We start from the raw sequence: 7,836 nt of genomic DNA, 5'->3' as shown, positions 1-7,836 counted from the left end.
CCCAATGCCATTCAGTAAGAATATACCTAGACCAGGGTTTCCCAAACTTGGGTTTCCAGCTGTTTTTTTGGACTACAACTCCCATCACGCCTAGTTAGCAGGACCAGTGGTCAAGATGATGGGAGTTGTAGTCCAAAAAACAGCTGGAGACCCAAGTTCGGGAAACCCTGATTAGACATTTGCCGGCTTTTAACACTAAGCTTTTCTGTGCTTCCTGCTGTGTTTGGGACTTTTTAGTTGAGAAAAGATGAGTGAGAGGTGACATGATAGAAGTTATAAAAGTATGCATTGCATGGAGAAATTGGAGAAAGAAAAGTCCGCCGACGCCCCCCACTACCTCCTCTTATAAACACTAGAATTTATGGACCTTCCACTGAAGCTGAATGTTGGAAGATAAAAGAAAACACTTTGCCATTCAGTGCAAAGTTAAACTATGGACCTAACTCCCACAGGAGGCAGTGATGACCACCAACCTGGTTGGCTTTAAGAGAGGATTGATGGAGAGAAATACCGCATTTTTCGCTCTATAAGGCGCACTTTTTCCCTCCTAAAAAGTAAGGGGAAATGTGTGTGCGTCTTATGGGGCGAATGCAGGCTGCGCAGCTATCCCATAAGTCAGAACATCAAGAGGGACCGCGAAAGCAGTGATTTCTCTTGCTGTTTTGACTTCTGGGATAGCTGCGTGAAGCCTCTTCAGGGCAATGGGAGGAACGCTCCCCCTGCCCTGAAGAACTTGGCATGGCTATCCCAGAAGCCAGGATAGCAAGAGGAATCGCTGCTTTCGCTGCACAACGATCCCTCTTGATGTTCTGACTTCGCTTCACTGGAGAGGCGCTGCGCAGAGAGGGAGAGAATTTTTTTTTCTTGTACTCCTCCTCTAAAACTAAGTGCATCTTATGGTCGGGTGCGTCTTATGCAGCGAAAAATACAGTAGCTTTAAAAGAAGGCTGGTGATGGCAACTGGCCGTGACAGCTAAGCTCTGCCTCCGCAATCAGAGGCAGGAACACTTCTGAATGTCACTTGCTGGAAACAAGTGGAGAGAGTGGTTGTGCTCAAATCTTGCTTGCAGGTTTCCTACAGGCCTCTTTGAGGGAACAGGATGCCGGACAAGATGGGTTATGGGCCTGATCCAGCAGACTTATATTCTGATCTGACTGTATTGTGGATTGCTGTAGTGGCTGTATTTAACACTGGTGCTTTGAGGTTTTGTGCATACCGCCCCCAGTATGTATATACAAAAGAGACAGCTTGCATCCACTGACACCGATCTTCCCAAGTGTTAAGGCACTCACAGTCGCCATGGGTGATGGGGAAACAGGGAGTTCAAACAGGCTGTGGGGGTTGAGGTGTGGGAGGCAGGTTTGAAAAGGGAAAGGGAAAGCAGAGATTCAAGCTGCTATATGAGCAGTGCTAACAGGGAGCCTTCTAGACAAATAATATTTGAAACATGCAAAACGTAGTTGACCACGTGGCATACCAGAAACTAATTGGGGGTAGGGTGGGGAGTGAGAAAGAACTGTAACAGGCCGCACCAACCTTCTACCAAAACTAGGTGTCCACACTAGGACATGACCCAGAATTCTCTGCAACGCAAGTTTCTTTTAAAGATCACATGAACGCTCATTGTGGCCTTCTCTTTGGGTTCATTCCATAGCGCTTCAGTACTATTTAAAGGTCCACAGCCCCATGGGCAGGCCCAGTCGTGCATTGATTTTCTTCATCAAATCTATACCCATAGAGCATCACGCAAACACTGGAGGCCATTGGTTTTACCCATGTAGTTGGAGGCCAATGAATACAGCTGATGTAATTAATGTTTAAAATGCAGCGCATTGGTTTTTATTATGCATTCTGCATTGTTTTTGTTGTTTGCATTTTTATGTTATGAACCACCACGAGATCTATGGATGAAGGGGTGGTATAGAAACGTAGCTGTCAACTTTCAGATTTGAAAATAAGGGATCAGCAGCCTCGAAAATAAGGGATCAGCAGCCTCACCTGTCCCGGGGACAGTCAATGGGATATCTAACAATCCGGGATAGCAGCGGGAAAAGGTGCTGGAATAAGGGAATTTCCTGCAAAAAAAGGGAAGGTTGACAGCTATGTATAGAAATCAAATAAACAAACAGTATTCTGTGTTAGCCATTTCAGGGCAGCACTGGTAATCTGTGGCAAGGATTGTTTTCAGCAGACAAAACTGATGCTGAAAGGGTTTTTCTCAGAGCAGAAAGTTTGAAAACCACTGCCGCTTTGCTGTTCACAGCCAGCACAAGGCTTGAAAGGCAGTCTGTTTCGACCGTAAGAATACTTGAGGTAAAAGCAGACTGGGAAGGTAGGTCTCAGTGGGGAAGAAGAGAAGTAGGACTTCCATTTGCTGACTCTTGCCTTGCTTCCTCCTTCGGCCTTATGGCTGCTTTTGAGGTTACATTTCATGGATATGTGATTGATTCATATCTGTCACAGTGCCTTGCAGCATTATTCATTCAGATTTCTATATAAATTGCCCAACAACAGGCTAATAAATTTACATGCTTATCCTCCTCTACTGCAACAATACTGTTGGGTAAGTAAAGCTGAGAATTAACTTCCCAAAGATCACTGCGAGAACAGGATGCTAGACTAGATGGTCTAATCCAGCAGGTTTTTTTTAATTTCACCTAAGGGTACAGAGTGAGCTTATTGTTATACCAGGCATATTAACTGGGGGAAAAGTGGTAGCATGAGGAAGCCTTCCCATTAATCCCAAGCAGAAGGTAAACATTTTCCACCGCTAGTTTCATCATTTAGGGTCAAAGACAGCTCCATTTTACTACCTGAAGCTCAAAACAGAAAGATCAGAACATGTGGAGCTTTGTCTCTCCCTGTCTCTGTTGATATGATTAGAAAATATAATTATCACCCTATACCTGGACTGTAATAAGTTTCACTTTACATTTTTAACATGTGCTATTCACACAAAATATGTGTTTCTTTCAACCCCTAAAAATGTGACATTTGCACTTGTGGCTCCAAAATTGTGTGCCTGGGCACATACAGGAGGGCTTGACATGAGTGTCCAGAAATTAAGCTGCCATGTTTGATGCATTCACCACTCTAAACCCATTACAGTAATGGAGGCCCAGGCAGCCTTGATTTTCCACGACTACCAATATAAGGGCAGTGACATCACTGCAAAAGGTTGAACTGAGATTCCTTAACACAGCCTGCAGTACAGCTAACAGGGATGAGAGGACCACAGAAAAACCACCACTGCCAAAAAACATAGTCTCGCCCCTGACCTCTGACTGACTATCCAAAAACAGGAGAGTGGGGTGCTGGGAGGCAAAGAACTTTTTGCAAGTAGGATGTCTGCCTGGTTTTTTAATTTTTTTAATTAGAAAGAGAGGGAGCGGGATGACTGAAACTATGGTATGTGTCTCTGTCTGCATGTTTTGAGGTGGGGTGGAGTGTGTGTCTAATTTGAAGCAAGAAAAGGTGTTTGGGGAAACCTGCATTGATGCACAACAAAGAGGCGTTTCTTATTAACATATTTATTTGATGTTTGTCCCACCTATGGATCCAGAAGGATTCCCAACACAGCTTCCATTAAAATAATGCAATATAATAACGCTATCACATATAAACGTGCATACGAAAATGAATCTGACTTGGTTGCTAAATGCATACATGATAAACATTCTTTCACTTCTGGGTATGAGATTGCCCTAACTCCCACTTTTATCTAACAGCAAAGTTCAGGAGAGGTTTAGGGTTCATCCACACCGACTTTTGCTCCGAGTGTTTAGTTTCAGTGCCGAGTCTGTTATTCTACTGGTTACGGTAAGTTTTCTTCCCTGTTCCACTGGGTCACGGCGGAGCAAATCTGAACCTCGGTTGAAGGATCTATTGAATGTTAGTGCATGGGACATAATTTGTCATAGACTTGACTGGATCTTCACATTAACAACAGCCACCATGTTTAAAGTTTTTTATGTCTATCTACCCACTAGTAACTTCTGCGGAAGGGTCTGCAATCTTCCAGTTCAGAAGGAAATATTTCACTTGGCCAGCCTTTTTGGTCCAGGAGCACAACTGGATTGGGGGGGGGGGGTGCTTTGGGCATCACCTACTCTGGTTGCTTCTCTCCCCGCCCAGCAAACTCTCCACACCCTTAAGACAGAAAGAGAGCCAGCACAGGCACACATTGCTTTTCCATGGGATCTGTGTGAATATCAGATCCAACAGAATTAAAATATATCCTTTTGAATCTGCATGATTTAACAAAAAAACAAACAAACAAAAAACCACTGTCAAATTAAAGCTTACATTGGTAAACTGCACAGTAAAAATCACAGATCTAGTGAATTCCAGGACCACAAAAATATTGACCCACAGCATAGGGCTTCATAGTTCTCCACCAACAAATCCATGTAAATACATAAGTAAACACAGAGGTAACCTACAATTACCCAAAGCAGCCATTGAGTGGTGGCTTTTGCCTGTTTCCTACAGTAGGCCAGTGTCAGATGTTGGTATTGGCCCGTTTTTTCCTGTTTATGGTTATAACTGGATCACTTTAGGTCTGTGGAAATACAATTTGTATACCAGCCTATGAGAACTATTAGGTTTGCAGGGATCCTGGAAAGGACTTTTACACTGGTGGCCTTCATCCAATTCCTAATGAAGTTTTGATGTGAAGATGCACTTGTTCTCTGCCACTTTTGTGGAATGATTTTAATTGGGCTGTGGAGGTGGTGAATCTGCTTTTATTCAGCAGTATTGTTCTATGACTGAACAGAGCAGAATGCTTTTATGGCTATTTTATGACTATTAGAATCATAGAATTGTAGAGTTTGAAGGGACCACAAGGGTCATCTAGTCCGACCCCCTGCAATGCAGGAATCTTTTTGCCCAATGTGGGGCTTAAACCCACATCCCTGGGAATAAGTGTCTCATGCTCTTCTTGAATGCTTTAAAGTTTTAAACTATGTCATTTTTATATTGTTGCTATGTGTTGTTTCATTCACACATTGTGCTTTGTGAGGATACTTTCTTGAAAAGGGGGATTAAAATCTATTCAATTGGATTAAATTAAAATTGCACAACTGCGTACCTTCTGGAGAAAAGACTTCCAGAAAATTTTCTAGGAATAAGATCATGGAATTCATAGGAATTTGGGCATAGTTAATTTGGGAAGTAAATATCTGAAAGTATAAACTAATAAATACAATAGTGCGTAGGAAGAGTCCCTGTCATCAGCATCCCATTAGCCTGGATGCGATATAGCATGGTTAGGAAACTAGCAACTAAGCAACCCGCGCCAAAAAAAGGTAGTGATTAGGTAGGAGTGTTCCATGTGCTCACCAGAAGTTTCTAGGCACCTAATTTGTAATAGCAGATATTAAGCGTGACTGTGCTACAGGAAAAGACCATGAATATTCCCATTCCACAGAGCCTGATTGCTTTTGTCATCTGCATTGTTAAATACCTTCAGGAAAAAAGGTAATATACCTTGGAATCTTATGTCTTCACATCTGCCCAACCCTGACTTTCGAAATGCACTTACTTTTGACATTTCTTTCCTTATAATAGCAACAGAAAGACTTGAGGCATTTCATTTCTAATGTAAATATTACCTTCCTAATGTACATAGGCACTGCATATGTGTGAACCTTAAGACACTACGTACCCGGTGAAGTAACACAGGCAAACGGCATGGTTGCATTCCTTCACTGTTGAGCATTCATCCTGGTTTACTTGCACAAGTTTACATAGAGGTTAGATTATGTCTAGTATTTATTGAGCATTTGTTCTGATTTATGTGGAGATTGTGTTGTTATGAGCATTCATCCCAATTTGCTTGAATAGTGTTTATATGTTACTCATTTGCTCATCAAAACCTTATCAGTACATTTATGTCACTTTCCTTACCACAAAGTTTGGGGGTTTTTTAGTATCTTTGTTGTGGTAGTATGCCAAAACACTTTAATATACTTTAATTGTGCAAACCTTAATTTCTGGTACACGCTTTAATTCCTCCTACATTTCTGGAGGCAACCTTTGTCAGCCAATGATGACAACGACAACGGCATTTTCAGGAGCCATTAGGAATTTCCAAAGGCATGTAACATCTCTCTGAATATGGCAACTCCAGATGTAATTATTTTCTTAGTATTCATAGTTGATTTTTAAGATGATCTATGAGAAATAATAATAGAAATCAGAAAGAAGAGTAACAAAAATCAAGAGGAAAAACTTGAAACATTTTGAGTGGGGACCCAGATAAATCGTCACTTTACGTAGTACAAAACAACTGGGAAGTACATGAGTTTCCAATAATTAAACTGTGTCTCCGTTGTTGAAGACCTTGGACTTCTGAGGAACCATTAAAAATCCAGACTTCTGTTATATTTATTCTCTATGTTAATTCATTTTGATGGATACAAGTTTAGTATATGTCTGTCCCATGAATAATATTAATAATAATAATAATATTTATACTCTGCCCATCTGGCTGCGTTTCCCCAGCCACTCTTGGCAGCTTATAGCATACATAAAACATAGTAAAATATCAAACATTAAAAACTTCCTGATACAGGGCTGCCTTCAGATGTCTTCTGAAAGTTATGTAGTTCTTTATCTCCTTGACATCTGAAGGGAGGGCGTTCCACAGGGAGGGTGCCAGTACCAAGAAGGCATTCTCCTGAAAACACAGGATGCAACCCTGCACTTAACTTTGCATACTTAAGCTTAAGGGTAAATCCTACTAGGATCAGCAGGAAGGATATGAGACACATGTATAGGATCGTGGCACACAGCTCATTTGTTCCAATGAGTAAGAATGTTCGTATAACTGTTAAGTGCTGAATTAACATACTGAGGCTTGGAGCAACTGTTCTTTTCCTCTGAAGTGGGGAATTTCATTCTGTGAAGGCTTTCCCCAAGGTGCTGGTGAGGTCGAAATTGCGCTTGCCAGAATCTCGCCCCAGCAACACCCCATTACCAGGCTGGTACCATTGAAGAAACATAGGGAAATGATGTCCCTGGGATATAGCTTGCTTAAAAGAAATGAATAAAAATGTTGCCTATTGACAGCTTAGGGGTGAGGGAAAGGCCTCACTCCTCAACAGCATTTGCTCACTGTTTATTTGTGTTTATTTATTGCATTTAAACGCCACCTTTATTTCCCAAGGAGCTCAAGGTGGTGCAAATGGTTCCCCTCCATGCACACACACACACCATTTCATCTTCACAACAACCCTGTGAGGCAAGGTTAAGGTTAGGTGACGCAGTTAGGCACAAACTTGGGCCTACGAGGGAAGCCTGAAATGCCGCCTGGAGAGTTCAAGCCTGGTAAACAAAGGGGGGCTAACGGGCTCTTTGCAAGCAACTCGAACCCAGCTTCGCTCCCCGCCATCCGAATTAACATCGAAATCGAGCTAAGCCTATTGTTTAGCAGCTCTGCCATGACCCGAAACTGACCTACTATTCCTAGGCTTTAAAAGGGGGCGCGGTGCTCAGTGGAAGCTTTGGAGGTGTTTACTTCTTGCAAATAAACTTATCGAAGTGGGTTTCTCCTTTTCTCTCTCTCTCTCTCTTGGTGGGGGAACAGAAAAGCGAAGAAACCCAACTGTGCATGCAGATCAGGGGCCAAGAGAGGTGGGGGGTAACCAAGGATTTCGGGTGTCACCTTTGGATGTGACCTCCTTGGTGTCTCTTCCCAAAATAAAGGGCTGGTTTCCAAACGCGCAAACCTGACGCTGAAGCGGCATAATCCTGATCGCGCAGATAAGAAAAAGAGAGAGAGAGAAACAATCGCTGTGCTCCCCTGCTTTTTAAAAAATAAATAAGTAAAC

General features: G+C 42.4%; 1 long non-coding RNA gene across 1 annotated transcript; it reads right to left on the bottom strand.

The window, feature by feature from the left end:
* Nucleotides 1-3,515: 3,515 nt before the first annotated feature.
* On the bottom strand, nt 3,516-7,812 carry LOC309528295. Its single transcript, XR_014217617.1, has 3 exons — nt 7,463-7,812; nt 5,990-6,178; nt 3,516-4,562 (listed from the first exon to the last, which is right to left on the bottom strand). It is a non-coding gene; the product is annotated as an uncharacterized lncRNA (long non-coding RNA).
* Between the last annotated feature and the right edge of the window lie 24 nt (nt 7,813-7,836).

Source organism: Podarcis vaucheri (genome assembly GCF_965113315.1).
Source record: "Podarcis vaucheri genome assembly, chromosome: 3".
NCBI classification, from domain to species: Eukaryota; Metazoa; Chordata; class Lepidosauria; order Squamata; family Lacertidae; genus Podarcis; species Podarcis vaucheri.
Note: the sequence above shows the minus strand (reverse complement) of the source record. Positions and strands in the feature narration are given on the sequence as shown.